At 42.6% G+C, this 16,105-nt stretch overlaps 1 protein-coding gene across 1 annotated transcript in view; it reads left to right on the forward strand.

Moving 5' to 3' along the window:
* Positions 1-13,044, forward strand: part of nfxl1 (nuclear transcription factor, X-box binding-like 1) — a 227,948-nt gene extending 214,904 nt beyond the window's left edge. Inside the window, exon 23 of the mRNA XM_068035931.1 lies at positions 12,073-13,044. The gene's annotated coding sequence lies outside the window, so the exon portion shown is untranslated. The remainder of the gene's footprint in view (positions 1-12,072) is intronic.
* Positions 13,045-16,105: the final 3,061 nt, after the last annotated feature.

Below are 16,105 nucleotides of genomic sequence, written 5' to 3' on the forward strand. Positions count from 1 at the left end.
CCCTTGTCCTTCTAGTTGGTAGAGGTCGCGGGTTTGGAAGGTGCGGACTAAGGAGCCTTGGTGTCTTGCTGCAGTGCATCTTGTAGATGATACACGCTTCTGCCACTGTGCATCAGTGGGGGAGGGAGTGAATGTTTCTGGATGGGGTTCCAACAAAGTGGGCTGCTTTGTCCTGGATGGTGTTGAGCTTCGTGCACCCATCCAGGCAAGTTGAGAGTATTCCATCAAACTCCTGACTTGTGCCTTGTAGATGGTGGACAGGCTTTGGGGAGTCAGGAGATGAGTTACTTGCTGCAGGATTCTTAGCCTCTGACCTGCTCTTGTATCCACGGTATTTATATGGCTACTCCAGTTTAGTTTCTGGTCAATGGTAACCCCAGGATCGTAATGCCATTGATTGTCAAGCGGAGAAGTTTAGATTCTCTTTTGTTGGAGATGGTCATTGCCTGGCACTTGTGTGGTGCAAATGTTACTTGCCAATTATCAACCCAAGCCTGGTTATTGTCCAGGTTTTGCCGCATTTCTACATGGACTGTTTCAGTATCTGAGTAGTCGCGAATGGTGCTGAACTTTGTACAATCATCAGCGAACATCCCCACTTCTGACCTTATGATTGAAGGAGGGTCATTGATGAAGCAGCTGAAGATGATTGGGCCTAGGACACTACCCTGAGAAACTCCTACAGTAATGTCTTGGAGCTGAAATGATTGACTTCCAACAATCATAACCATCTTCCATTGCGTTAGATGTGACTCCAACCAGCGGAGAGTTTTCCCCCTGATTTCCATTGATTTCAGTTTTGTTAGGGCTCCTTGATGCCGTACTCAGCCAAATGCTGCCTTGATGTCACTCTCACCTCACCTCTTGAGTTCAGCTCTTTTCTCAATGTTTGAACCACAGCTGTAATGAAGTTAGGAGCTGAGTGGTCCTCGCGGAACCCAAACTGAGTGTCACTGAGCAGGTTATTACTAAGCACATACCACTTGATAACACTGTTGATGACACCTTCCATCACTTTACTGCTAATTGAGAGTAGACTAATGGGGCAGTAATTGACCGGGTTAGTCCTGTCCTACTTTTTGTGTACAGGACATACCTGGGCAATTTTTCACATCACTGGGTAGATGCCAGTGTTGTTGCTGTATTGGAACAGCTTGGCTAGGGGCGCGGCAAGTTCTGGAGAACAGGTCTTCAGTACTATTGCCGGAATATTGTCAGGGCCCATAGCCTTTGCAGTATCCAGTGCCTTCAGTTGTTTCTTGACATCACGCGGAATGAATCAAATTGGCTGAAGTCTGGCATCTGATGCTGGGGACTTCAAGAGGAGGCCGAGATGGATCATCCACTCGGCACTTCTGGCTGAAGATTGTTGCAAGTGCTTCAGCCTTATCTTTCGCACTGATGTGCTGGGCTCCCCCATCATTGAGGGTGGGGATATTTGTGGAGCCACCTCCTCCAGTTAGTTGTTTAATTGTCCACCACCATTCACAGCTGATGTGGCAGAGCTTAGATCTGATCTTTTGGTTATGGGATCGCTTAGCTCTGCCTATCGCATGCTGCTTATGAGTTTGGCACGCAAGTAGTCCTGTGTTGTAGCTTCACCAGGTTGACCCCTCATTTTGAGGTATGCCTGGTGCTGCTCCTGGCATGCCCTCCTGCACTCTTCATTGAACCAGGCTTGATGGTAATGGTAGAGTGGGGGATATGCCGGGCCATGAGGTTACAGATTGTGGTTGAGTACAATTCTGCTGCTGGTCCACAGCTCCTCATGGATGCCCAGTTTTCCATTGCTAGATCTGTTCAAAATCTATCCCATTTAGCACGGTGGTAGTGCCACAGAACACAATGGAGGGTATCCTCAATCTGAAGGTGAGACATTGTCTCCACAAGGACTGTGCGGTGGATAGATGCTTGGACAGATGCATCAGCGGCAGGCAGATTTGTGAGGATGAGGTCAAGTATGTTTTTCCCTCTTGTTGGTTCCCTCACCACCTGCCGCAGATCCAGTCAAGCAGCTATGCCCTTTAGGACTCGGCCCGCTCAGTCAGTAGTTGTGCTACAGAGCCACTCTTGGTGATGGACATTGAAGTCCCCTGCCCAAAGTACATTCTGCACCCTTGCCACCTCAGTGCTTCCTCTAAGTGGTGATCAGTATGGAGCAGTACTGATTCATCAACTGAGGGAGGGCGTTAGGTGGTAATCAGCAGGAGGTTTCCTTGCCCATATTTGACCTGAGGCCATGAGACCATGGGGTCTGGAGTCGATGTTGAGGACTCCCAGGGCAACTCCCTCCTGACTGGCTACCACTGTGCCACCATCTCTGCTGGGTCTGTCCTGCCGGTGGGGCAGGACATACCCGGGGATGGTGATGGCAGTGTCTGGGACATTGTCTGTAAAGTATGATTCCGTGAGTATGACCCTGTCAGGATCTTGCTTGACTAGTCTGTGGGACAGCTCTCCCAACTTTGGCACTAACCCCCAGATGTTTGTTAGGAGGACTTTGCAGTGTCGACAGGGCTGGGTTTGCAGTTGTTGTTTCCGGTGCCTAGGTCAATGCCAGGTGGTCCGTCTGGTTTCATTCCGTTTAATTGACTTCGTAGCGGTTAGATACAACTGAGTGGCTTGCTAGGCCATTTCAGAGGGCATGTAAGATTCAACCACATTGCTGTGGATCTGGAGTCACATGTAGGCCAGACCACGTAAGGACAGCAGATCTCCTTCCCTAAAGGACATTAGTGAACCAGATGGGTTTTTACAACAATCGACAGTGGTTTCATGGCCATCATTAGACTAGCTTTTTTTTAAATTCCAGATTTATTAATTGAATTCAAATTCTACCTTCTGCTGTGGGATTTGAACCCATGTCCCAGGCGTGCAAATTACCCACTCCCGAGTCAGGGAGGTAGTGATGAAAAATAACAATACAGGACGCTTTTAGGGCCTGGTAATTGGAATGTGTACACTTTAAATCCTTTAATGAGGATCAATTGGAAGGCAAGTCTGGTGCCAGCAGCTGCGGTAATTCCAGCTCCAATAGCATATATTAAAGCTGTTGCAGTTAAAAAGTCAGTAGTTGGATCTTGGGATTGAACTGGCGGTCTGCTGCGAGGCGAGCTATTGCCTGTTCCAGCCCCTGCCTCTTGGCGCTTCCTTGATGCTCTTAGCTGAGTGTCCTGGGGGTGCGAAACGTTTACTTTCACTGACTTTTGTTCGGTAAAAGTACAAGGGATAGGGATCTATGCTGGGCAAATGCAGTTGAGGTACAGATCAGCTGTGATCTAACTGAGTGATGGAGCAGGCTCTCGGGGCTGAATAGCCTACTATTCCTGTGTTCCTAGCCATTAGGCATAGTGAGTGACAAGTTGCAGAGTGTTTTCTCATCTTAATTGACATAACTTTTCTCAAATTAGAAAATAAAAGGTTATATTTTGAAAGTTCTAATTATGAGAGGGTTTTAAACTGAATAGTGGGGGCAAGGGATCACATTTGGGAAGATATGGTAAATCGAGGAGCAGATACAAGGCAAGAGAGTAAGATATTAATATGGGAAATGATAAACAGACTGTGACAGGAAGGGACAGAGCATATAAATCTAAGAGTAAATCAACGGATGAGGCTAGAGGTTACAAAAATAATAAAAGGACACAACTAAAGGCTCTGTATCTGAATGCACGTAGCATTCAAAACAAAACAGATGAACTGAGAGCACAAATAGAAATAAATAAGTACGATCTGATAGCTATCACAGAGATGTGGCTGCAGGACGACATAGATTGGGACCCAAATGTTGAAGGGTACATGGCCTTTAGGAAGGAAGGAAGCTAGGAAAAGGTGGAGGGGTAGCTCTGTTAATTAATGATGGTATTAGTTCAATAGAGAGGGATGACCTAAGTTCAGGAGACCAGGATGTAGAAGCAGTTTGAGTAGAGATGAGAAATCATAAAGGCAAGAAGTCAGTTGTGGAAGTGGTGTATAGGCCACCTAACAGCCACATTGTAGGACGTGGTAGAAAGTAAGAAATAAAATAGCAGCTTGTCAGAAAGGTACAGCGATAATTATGGGGGATTTTAACCTACATATAGACTGGAAAAATCAGATGGGCAGAGGTAGCCTAGATGAGGAGTACGTAGAATGTTTTCAGGATAATTTCTTGGAACAATACGTTCTGGAGCCAACCAGAGAACAGGCGATACTAGCCTTGTATTGTTAAGGCGCCCCTAGGTAGCAACGATCATAATATGATTGAATTTTACTTTCAGTTTGATGAAGAGAAGTGTGGGTCCAAGACTAGTACTTTAAACTTAAATAAGGACAATTATAAGGGCATGAAAGCAGAGCTAGCTAAAGTGAACTGGCAAATCAGGTTAAGGGATAGGTCAACAGAGATGCAGTGGCAGACCTTTAAGGGGATATTTCAGAATACACAGAATAGATACATTTCAACGAGAAAGAAAAATTCCAAGGGTGGGACCCACCATCCGCGGTTAACTAAAACAGTTAAAGGCAGTATCAAACTTAAAGAAAAAGCCTATAATTGCGCAAAGATGGGAGGCAGGTCAGAATATTGGACAGGATATAATAAGCAGCAAAGAATGACTAAAAGATTGATAAGGAAGGTAAAATTGGAGTACGAGAGAAAGCTAGCTAGAAATATAAAGACAGGTAGTAAGATAGATATAGATATTTGCAAAAGAATAGTTAAAGTGAACATTGGTCCTATAGAAAGTGATTCTGCGGAATTAATAATGGATAATAAGGAGATGGCAGATGAATTGAACAGATATTTTGCACCGGTCTTCACTACTGAGGATACAAGTAACATCACAGTATTAGCTATAAGTCATAAAATGGAAGGGAGGGAGGAATTCAAGAAAGTTACAATCGCCAGGGAAGTGGTACTGAACAATTGTTGGAGCTGTGGGCTGACAAGTCCCTGGGTCCTGATGGACTTCATCCTAGGGTGTAAAAAGAAGGTGCTAGTGAGATTGTTGACGCATTAGTTTTGATTTTCCAAAATTCCCGAGATTTGGGGAAGGTTCTGTTAGATTGGAAAATAGTGAATGTAACTCCTTTATTCAAAAAGGGAGGGAGACAGAAAGCAGGAAACTACAGGCCAGTTAGCTTAACATCAGTCTTAGGGGAAATGTTAGAAGCTATTATTGAAGACGTTATAGCAGAGCATTTAGGAAAATTCAAGTTAATCAGGCAGAGTCAACATGGTTTTGTGAAAGGGAAATCATGTTTAACCATTTTATTGGAGTTCTTTGAGGGAGTTACATGTGCTGTCGAAAAAGGGGAACCAGTGGATGTATTGTGCTTAGATTTCCAGAAGGCATTTGATAAGGTGCCTCATCAAAGGTTATTGCAGAAAATAAAAGCTCATGCTGTAGTGGGTAATATTGGCATGGATAGAAGATTGGCTAGCTAACAGGAAACAGAGAGTAGGCATAAATGGGTCATTTTCTGGTTGGCAAGATGTAACGAGTGGTGTGCCACAGGGATCTGTGCTGGGGCCTCAAATTTTTATAATTTATGTAAATGACCTAGATGAAGGGACCAAAGGTATGGTTGCTAAATTTGCTGATGACACAAAGATAGGTAGGAAAGTAACCTGTGAAGAGGACATAAGGAGACTACAATGGGATATAGATAGGTTAAGTGAGTGGGCAAAGACCTGGCAAATGGAGTATAATGTGGGAAAGTGAGAAATTGTCCATTTTGGCAGGAAGAATAAAAAAGCATATTATCTAAGTGGTGAGAGATTGCAGAGCTCTGTGATGCAGAGGGATCTGTGTGTCCCAGTGCATGAATCGCAAAAGGTTAGTATGCAGGTTCAGCACGTAATTAGGAAAGCTGATAAAACATTATAGTTTATCACAAGGGAAATTGAATACAGAAGTAGGGAGGTTATGCTTCAGCTATACAGGGAATTGGTGAGACCATATCTGGGGTACTGTGTACAGTATTGGTCTCCTTATTTAAGAAAGGTTGTAAATGCGTTAGAGGCAGTACAGAGAAGGTTTACTGGACTAATACCTGGGATGGGCAGGCTGTCTTACGAGGAAAGATTGGACAGGCTAGGCTTGTATCCGCTGGAATTTAGCAAAGATAATTGAAACATTTAAGATCCTGAGGGGTCTTGACAGGGTGGATGTGGAAAGGATGTTTCCCCCTGTGGGAGAATCTAGAATTAGGGGTCACTGTTTAAAAATAAGGGGTTGCCCATTTAAGACAGAGATGAGGGTCGGGAGTCTTTGGAATTCTCTTCCTCAAAAGGTGGTGGAAGCAGAGTCTTTGAATATTTTTAAGGCAGAGATAGATAGATTCATGATCAGCAAGGGGGTGGAAGGTTATCCGGCGTAGGTGGAAATGTGGAGTAATCAGTTCAGCCATGAACTTACTGAATGGCAGAGCAAGCTTGAAGGGCCGAGTGGCCTACTCCTCCTAATTCCTATGTTCGAATGACCCATATCTTGTTCGTTCCGAATTAGAATGTTTACATTTTCTTATAGCTTTGAGACACAGGACAGACACAATCACAAAGCACCAAATTCAGTATTTACAGACATCACTTAGAAAGTCATAAACTAATGCCTACTGACTTTTTTTGCCTCCCCTGCACATGTTACAATCCTGCCCCCACCCCTCCTCTCCCTTCTGGTACCAGATACCATATACAAGATGCACTGTAGCAACTCACCACTCCTCCTTCGACAGCACCTTCCAAACCCATGACCTCTTCCACCTAGAAGGACAAGGGCAGCAGACATGTGGGAACACCACCACCTGCAAGTTCCCCACCAAGCACACACCATCCTGACTTGGAAATATATTGCCCTTCCTTCACTGTCGCTGGATCAAAATCCTGGAACTCCCTCCCTAACAGCACTGTGGGTGTACCTGCACCAGATGGACTGCAGCGGTTCAAGAAGGCAGCTCACCACCACCTTCTCAAGGGCAACTAGGGATGGGCAATAAATGCTGGCCTTGCCAGCGATGCCCACATCCCATGAAATGAATAAAAAGAAGTTTATCAGTGAATCAAATCTTACATTTCATGCCCAGTTTAATCAAACTCTTGGTTCCCCTTCACAGTGATGATTGACCAAAGGAGACTGTGCTGACAAATTTTCCCATTGCAGTTTGTCAAAGCCCACCATCATAACCCTAGTGCTAATAAAGGCAAGGACGGCCCATTGCTATTCAAGTACATGTGTGGCCCCAGTATAGCTAAACCCCATTCCTCTCCCCACCTAAATTCCAGATATTTACCTCCACTTGGTACATCCTGCACACATTTTGCTATATATCCTCAGCTTTAAACATGGCACAGGATAAAAATTAAATACATATGTTAAGATATATGAAGGCCATTGATTTATAGCTTTCACCGAATGGCATAATGTTGTAGAATTCAATCCCTAAAGTACCAGCGAAAATCTCAAAGTTCCATTTAATAAAAATAGAATTTAGCTTATTTAGCCATGGCAAATCAGTGGCTCTCATGTTATCCTCTACATGGTGTAACACTCGTTTTGCGATGAAATAATAAGTTCTCCAAATAACTGTGAGCCATGCCATGGGATATTGACTAGTATGTATATAAAATCCTTGAATTAGTGATGCTGTAAGGATCCACATATTGAAATCATTGAGTAATGCGATAATGCTTGTTGTTTGTTCCTCCATGTGGTGATTCTGGTCTATTAAACTACAATACAAGAATATTTCGGAACATAGGAACAGCAATAGGCCATTTAGCCCTGTAAGCCTGTTCTGCCATTCAGTGAGATCATGGCTGATCTGCAACCTAACTCCATGTACACACCTTTGTTCTATATCCCTTAATACCTTTGGCTAAAAAAAATCTCTCAATCTCAAATTTAAAATTAACTATTGACCTAACATCAATTGCCATTCATGGAAGAGAGTTCCAAACCTGTACCACACTTTGTGTGAAGGAGTGTTTCTTAACTTCACTCCTGAAAGGCCTGTCTCTGATTTTTTAGACTATGCCCCCAGTCTTTGATTGCCCCAAAAAGTGGAAATGTTTTCTCTGTATTGTTACAATCAGGTGAGGAGAGGTCACAAGGCTCCCCTCTTGTCCTTCTCCTTGTTTGACCGCAAAAGGGTTTATTCCTTTTAAAACAGTGGATGTGCTTACCACTTTAGTGTTTTACCTTTTACCTTTGTTGTGATTGTAAAAGAACCAATCGAACAAGTTATCTTGAGTTTAAACAAGAAAGAGGTGAGTTTATTGTACTTAAAAAAAAAAATAAAATAAAATAAAATAAAAAATTTAAATCAGGTCTGGATAAAATAATAAAATTACGCTACACTTACATGAATTACACAGAGTAATAAGGTATAGTCTGGTTTGGATTCAAGTCCAGAAAGTAAAAATAATATGTCGTCTATGGGGTCGGATAATTCCATTATCTTCCGGCTGAAGTTGTGATCTTGAGGTCTCTGGCTGGTAGAAGTGCACTTTGTGGCTTGCCCACCTGGTTTAGGTTTTTCTTGGAAACAGAGTTGTGGTGGCTTTCTTCCCCGGGTCTCTGTCTGTAGCAATGGTGGACTTGGATGTTCCACAGTCGCAGACAGGTTTCAAACTTGCGATGTTATCTGGAGAGCGAGAGAGACAAACACAGCCCAACTGGGGGTCTTGTCTGGTTTGCACTCTAATCACGTCTGCTTCAAAGTCTCAGGAGCTTGTCCTTTTGCAAAAAAGACTTAGTTTTTCCACAGATGGGGAGGCGGTCACATGATTGTCCAGTATCCTCGTTTTCAATTTAATTAGATTTGAGTCCAGGTATTTTCAATCTATCTCTCGGTCTCATTGTTTCAGTGTTAACCCCCTAGAAGTATGTCTCCACTGTTAATGCTCCAAGATGGCTTTGTATGTTTTGCCATTAGAAGTGAAGCTGTTAGCAGATTCCAAATTCATGAGGCATTATCCTGGATGGGACCTCGTTCGATATGTTAGTCCAATTCGATGTCCTGGAGTGTGAGGTATTTCAATGCAAATTGTGGTGGCTGTCCTGGTTTCCAGCTTTTTAAAAGTTAACTGCAGGATCCCAGCTCCTTTTTAAAAGTTTAATGTAGGTTTCCAACCGATGAATTAAAAATCCTCGTTTGGCATAGCATGTTTTCTTGATACTATCTACCCTATAAATTTCCCTTAATACCTTGAAAACTTTGATCAAATCGCCTCTTAACTTTCTAAATTCCAGAAAATGCAACCCTAGTTTATGTAATCTTTGCTTGTATTCTAACCCTTGAAATCCTGGTAACATTCAGATAAATCCATGGTGTACTTCCTTCAAGGTAAGTATAAACTTCTTAAGGTGTGGTGCCCAGAACTGGTCACAGTACTCCAGGTCTGGTCTAACCAGGGCTTTGTATAGCTGAATTGTAACTTCTACCTCCTTGTATTTCAGTCCTTTGGATATAAAGGCTAGCATCCATTAGCATTTTTGATTATTTTCTGTATCTGTCCATGAAATTATAATGATCTGTGAAGATGGACTGCTATTTTTGATTGCTCAATTTGTGGTGTGTAGTCTCTCTCAGCTTTTTATAACAAACACAGCTAAAAGTTGTAGTATCTCACCTTGACTTGGTAAAACCGTAATGCCACGAGTTCACTGATATTAGTGTGTAATATTGTAATGGTAACTGTAATCGTAATGATGCCTGCTGTTAATGTCTCCATGAGATGGAGCTGTAACCTCTTTAAAAACCATAATTACAAAAGGTGTTATTTTTTCTTACTCCAGAGGTGGCGCTACTATGGCCTGTTTCAACAAGCTCCGTTAAAATACATTTCCTCTGAGTGATCATGAGTGAAGCCACAGGAGATTCACTAATTGTAGAAAATGTGTTCCATTTTGTTGCACAGATATCAACAGCAAAGGACACATTATATCCCAAATTGTCATGCAGATGAAGTCATATTTCTGTTCAGAAAGAACAAAGACCTAACCTATGGGCATGATGGAGAAGCATCTGGGCAGTGTCTGAGTCCTCGCCACTGCCACAGAATTGAGACTTTGTTCCCCAGAGAACCTTTCCTCAGCTGGATGCCTATCCAGCCCCAAGTTTTCAAACAAGAGCAGGAGAATTCTCTTAGTGTCCTGGCTACTATTTACCCCTCAACCAATATCACTAAAACAGGTTATCCTGTCATCATCTCATTGATATTTGTGGGATCTTGATGTATGCAAATCGGCTGTCACACTTTGAAACTAGCCCAAGGCCATGTGGATGTCTTGGCGTGCAGCAGCAATGATGTCAGCAAACAAGTAAGCAGCCAATCAAATTGAAGTGTTCTCACAGCAAACTAGGAAGCTAAATGCGTTTAATATCCTTCACATTAAATTAAAAGTTTTAGATAATGAAATAAATGATTATGTTGGATTAAGATAGAAGCTAAAATAAATATGAACAAGCTTCTAAAAAAAAGTTATTTTAAGACATGTGAAATTTTTATTATTAGGGAGCAATTTGACATTGCACAAATATAAAATTAGCTTTTCAGGACCAGTAAAGGTGTTTAGCAGTAATGATAAAGTTAGTAAGCAGTTAAAAACCCAGTTACACCTTATTCAAACATTTTTACAGCACGACTAACAGAGAATGAGTGGAAATTCGCATCAATTCAAATGATTTCCATTGATTGAATTCTGGGAGGGTTGCCTTAACAGCACAACCTCTAAAGAAGCATAGAATCACTGACAGCAATTTCTGGATTTTGCGCTATTCTGCACATGAGCGAACTCCTGACATTGCTGTCAGTTTCAGTGGAGTAATGACGTCGAACACTGACATTTTGTCATTACCATGGCAAATCCAGGCCAATGTAAATTTGCTAGCTGCTCCTACATCAATGATGAGAACACCTTACTCTCAATTCACTGTGCACAGTGGAAGTTCATCCTAAATTGGGCAAAAACTTTGGACAAATTCGTATAGAAAATGTTTTTTAAGCAAAGGAAGAAACCCTCTGTATTTCACCTGTTGCAATTTGCAACCTGATATTATGCATAGTCAGTATGGCAAGTCACTCATCCAGAATAGAGCAGCTGAGTGTATACATAAATTTCAGGGAATTCCTTGAGCAAGGACTGAACAAGATCCTCCAACTCCCTTCTCTCTCGGTATTTCTTCGTGAACGAAGATTTTGGGAAATTTTTACTCATCGGTTGCAGGCCCACTGGTGGCTAGTCAGGCTTATCCGTGACCAGCAGATTCTCCCACACAGGGTGCAGGTGAAGATGTAGTCGCTGCTGGGGCAAATGGATCTATCCTTCTCCTTTCCTCTTTCATGCTGGTTCTTCACTCAGTCTCAAAGGTGTTTGTCGCCCTCCTGATGTAGCATCTCTGGCATCACGATGTATGGCCTGCACTTCCCACTGGTGATGGTCGATGTGGCACTCAGAGGGACTTCTTCAGGGAGTCCTTGAAACTTTGCATGGGGCCCCTCCATCCCTTTTACCCGTGGTCAGTTCTCCGTACAACAGGATCTTGGGCAGGCCACTATCATCCATCCAGGCAACATGACCCGCCCAACACAATTAGCTTTGCAGAAGGATGGCCTCGATGCTGGCTGTTTCCAGGACTTCAATGTTTGTGATGCAGTCCTGCCAGCGGATCTTGAGGATGTTGCGGAGGCAGCACTGATGGAAGGGCTCTAGAAGGCGTACATGACGGCAGTATAGGACCCATGACTCCACGCCATACAGAAGGGTGGTGAGAACTATGACTTTGTACACTGAGTTTGGTCTGTGCTCTGAGGCTGTGGTTGCTTCACACTCGTTTGTAGAGTCTGCTAAATGTACTGTTTGCTTTTGAGAGCCTATTGTCTACTTTCTTGTCTATGGTGGCATCAAACGAGATGACGATCCCCAAATAAGTAAATTGCTTGACAGCATTCAGCTCGGTTCCCTCAATGACCATGCTTGGTGGTCTGTATTCTTGGGGTGCAGGCTGATACACAACTTCAGTTTTCTTTAAACTGATTTTTAGTCCGAAGAGTTGTGCCACCTGGTAAAAATGTGTTTTACGTTGCAGATCTGACTGACTGTGGGCCAGGAGGACACAATCATCGGCGAATGAACTTTTCTTGTGTCTTTGTGTGAGCCTGAAGACACCTGAGCTTGAAAAGACTTCCATCAGTCCAGAAGCGTATGTCCCTCCTTAAGGTCTTCCGTTGCCTACTGCAGCATCATGCTGAAAAAGATGGTGAATAATGTTTGGGCCAGCACACATCCCTGCTTTACGCCATTGGAGATTCAGAAGGGACTCGAGAGGCTGCTGTTTTGCTTGACATGTCTGTACTGATTTTCATGAAACTGCTTCACCATGGCCAGGAACCTGGGTGGCATCCAAGTTTTTCAAGGATTTTCCAAAGTCCATCTCTGCTCACAGTATCGAAAGCCTTGGTGAGGTCTACGAAAGTGACGTACAAGCCTTTGTTTTGCTCACAACACTTTTTCAACGTATCCTCCAACTAGACACAATACATTTGAATCTCCAGTAATATATCCCCTTACAAATTTTCATGACACATTTCGAAAGTGCACCCAGACAATTAAGTTCCATCATTAGTTGGTGTTTCTATTTCCTAGATGGGAAGTCTCTTTATTCATTCCATTGTTTCCTTTCATACCTATTTATAGACTGAGTGAAGGAGGCATAATACTCCAAGTAACTCCATTGTAGCCAACGAAGACTTGTTCTTGGATCTATTAGACCTGTCAACCAGTATACAATACAGTGCATAAAGCTTTTTAAATAGGGGGTGAAATACGGCACACTGTATTTCAGAGTCTCAATTTAATGACTCTGTACTGAAGAGAGCCAGTCCAATTATGCAAGGTGTTGTTTTGTTATAGATATGTTAAACTCCTGTGAACCCATGCTTAAATTTCTTAGTGCTTTTACATTACTTGATCTTATTTCAGCTTGCACATTTAGTGGGTTACATTTTGTAGTGTTTTATCCTTTTGGTACTATTTGGTGGTTGTATAGGGCTGTTATAGACCACATCTGAAATTCATGCTCAGAACAGTATCTGAGTTTGTGATGCTGAAATTTAACATCCTGCTATATACCTGTTCCTTGAAGTACCTTTTTGCTGATATTTACTTAGCATAAAATAGTCTATGAAAGGTTTGCAGATCTCATTTATTTAATTGAAAAAAATTGCTCCTGAGCAACATCTAGGAAGAGTTGTAGTAGAGTGTGTCTCACTATGCTGCTTACCAGGTATAACCAACAGGAGAACATATATATTCTACTTGTGCTGTGACCACATAACATATACAAACACATTTGTCTCAACGGCATGTCTAAGAAAGCTGTATAGAGTAAATTGCAGGCTTTCACAAAGTACTTGTGATTGATGTGAAGATCTGTGGTATTCCTAATCATAACACCTCCATTTTGCTAAACACTGGTAATTTGCCAATGGTGTTCTCCAGTCATTGGTGAATTTGTTTTTTATTGGGCCAAAATTTTCTGTGGCAGAGCATCTGCCATTAGACTTGCCCTGCATCCTTTAGCTCAAAACATTTTTGCCCGCAAAGTTACTGAAAGTGTGAGTTGTTACTGGCGCAGCAAGGGAAATGGCATCTGCGACTTGAGTGAACTCAGCAACCAACAGTGTGGAGTCTCATTCCTTCAGGTTTTGAACTTTATGGGGTGATTTTAAAAATGTAATTTTCAAAAAATTTCTGTCTTTTTTCTCTTTTTCTTTTTCTCTCTCCTTTTATTTATTTATTTATTTAGAGATACAGCACTGAAACAGGCCCTTCGACCCACCAAGTCTGTGCCGACCATCAACCACCCATTTATACTAATCCTACACTAATCCCATATTCCTACCACATCCCCACCTGTCCCTATATTTCCCTACCACCTACCTATAAGGAATGAGATTCTAGGCTTGTAATCCAGCAAAAGCTTTGTTATTTAGCACTTTACCAACCAGCAAACTCTATTATCCAGACTTTCCACGGGAATTCTGGTTGCTATCTGAGGTTAGAAACACTACCTTGTCTCAGTGACCGGGTCCCCATTCACTATAATGGGATTCTTGATCCCTGCAGTCAGATGTGTTTTGCTCCGGAGTTCTGCGCCCGATCTCCACTGGGGATGGCTCATTGGAAAGGACGGACTCTCCCACGTACTTTCTCGGTGCACTGACCCCGCAGAATGAATAAAGAATCGTCTTTCCCAATGCTGGGCGCTGAGTACCCTTCGCTCTTCTGGCAGTAACTTCAGAGCAGAAGGTCGGATCTCCACCTGCCTGGGTAAGTACAACTCTTGATGAACCGAAATTTTGCTTATCCAGCACTTATCGGGTCCGGCACATGCTGGATAGAAAAGCTTTTACTGTAGTTAATTTTTGGTACCAGAGAGTTTGATTGGCAGTCATTAACACTTATCACATTGTTAAAAGGGTACTTACGCCTGTAATGACAGGACTTAAACTCATCACAGATCATCAACGGGCAAATATAGCAAGTTCCTAAAAGAAAAAGGCCAAGATTAAGATGCTGCTTTCACAAAGCTTTGACGGAGCACCATAACTGTAACATAAACTTTTGGATCTTCACATTTAACCACATATCTGCTCTACTAGTTGCTGTCCTAGTTACCCGTAAATAACGACAAGTACCATTAGCCTTGCCATTATTTTGACAGTAAATTTTGACTCGGTATGTATAAGTAAGATGGTGACGAAGTTGAGAATAGAATCTCATAACACACTGCCACATACTTGCCAGAGCCTGCAAGCACTAACTATTTACACACAAAATTTCCAATCTAAATGTTTACATAGGCAATTTACATTTTAAATATTGACAAAGTGTAACCAAAAATTGTGATAACCGGAAATGTGTGTGATAAATAAATATAGAAACATATCTGTATCTCTCTCCATACATATGTTGTCAGTTTAAATTTAATTCACTGCAACCGTGCACAATTTAACTGAGCAGATATAAATTAAATGTAGTGTCATCAAGTGAAATGTGCGATATGACTTTCCTTTACTTGTAAAAAGACTAGGATCAATATGATGAGAACATTCATCAAGCACACCAAATGAATCCCAAACTCTTCTTTAAATTCGTGTCCAAGTACCATCTGCGGATTAGCTGCCAGTGTATGCCTAGGAGCTAATGTTGTCCAAATTTGTCTTGTTGAACTCTCTTAAGGCAATCAGTTCAGATTATTCTAGTGTTTGCTGATTTGCTAAACTGCACCCTCATCGCTACCTTTGCCCTAGTCCCCAGTAAAAAGATGTGTCTCTCACCCTCGCCGTTCCCTCTGGTATGGCTCTCATCTCCATTTCCTTAAGTTCAAGGGGCGCAGACTTTAACGATATGGCAGCCGACTGGTATAGCCATCCGCCACCAGATCTGGCTGGACAACTTAAAACACTATCGGGTCCTGCTGTCAACAGCTAAAACTGCTCACTATTCCAGGATCATCTTGGAATGCAAAGATAATCCCCGGCTTCTTTTCTCTACTGCAAGCCATCCTCTTAATCCCCTTTCCCCTGTTCCTCCACTCTCACCTCCAACAATAAATGAAGTCATGGACTTATTTGTCACTAAGACAAAGACCATCAGGTCAGCTGCCTTTGCTGCTTCCCTCCCTTCTACTAGTCCACCTGGCCAAACTTCCTATAATGCTCACCCCTGCCCTAGCCGTGAACTCGCATCTTTCTCTAGTTTCTCTCCTATCTCCCCTCATGCCCTCTCTGAGCTGATCTTGCCCATGGGACCCACGTCCCGTTCCCACGATCCTATTCCCAATCACCCAACTTCCTCTCCTGGTCTCCAGCTGTTAGCTGATATTGTAAACTGTTCTCTCTCTTTCTCTTCTGATGTTATCCCTCTCTCCTTTAAATCTGCTATCTTCACCACACTCCTCAACAAACCAACCTTTGACCCCACCGCCCTTGCAAACTACCGTCCCCCATCTCCAACCTCCCTGTCCTCTCCAGAATGTTTGAATGTGTTGTCGCCACCCAAATCCATTCCCATCTTTTCAGGAACTCCATGTTTGAATCCCTCCAATCAGGTTTCCA

This window comes from Heterodontus francisci, chromosome 1 (assembly GCF_036365525.1).
Source record: "Heterodontus francisci isolate sHetFra1 chromosome 1, sHetFra1.hap1, whole genome shotgun sequence".
Classification (NCBI taxonomy): Eukaryota; Metazoa; Chordata; class Chondrichthyes; order Heterodontiformes; family Heterodontidae; genus Heterodontus; species Heterodontus francisci.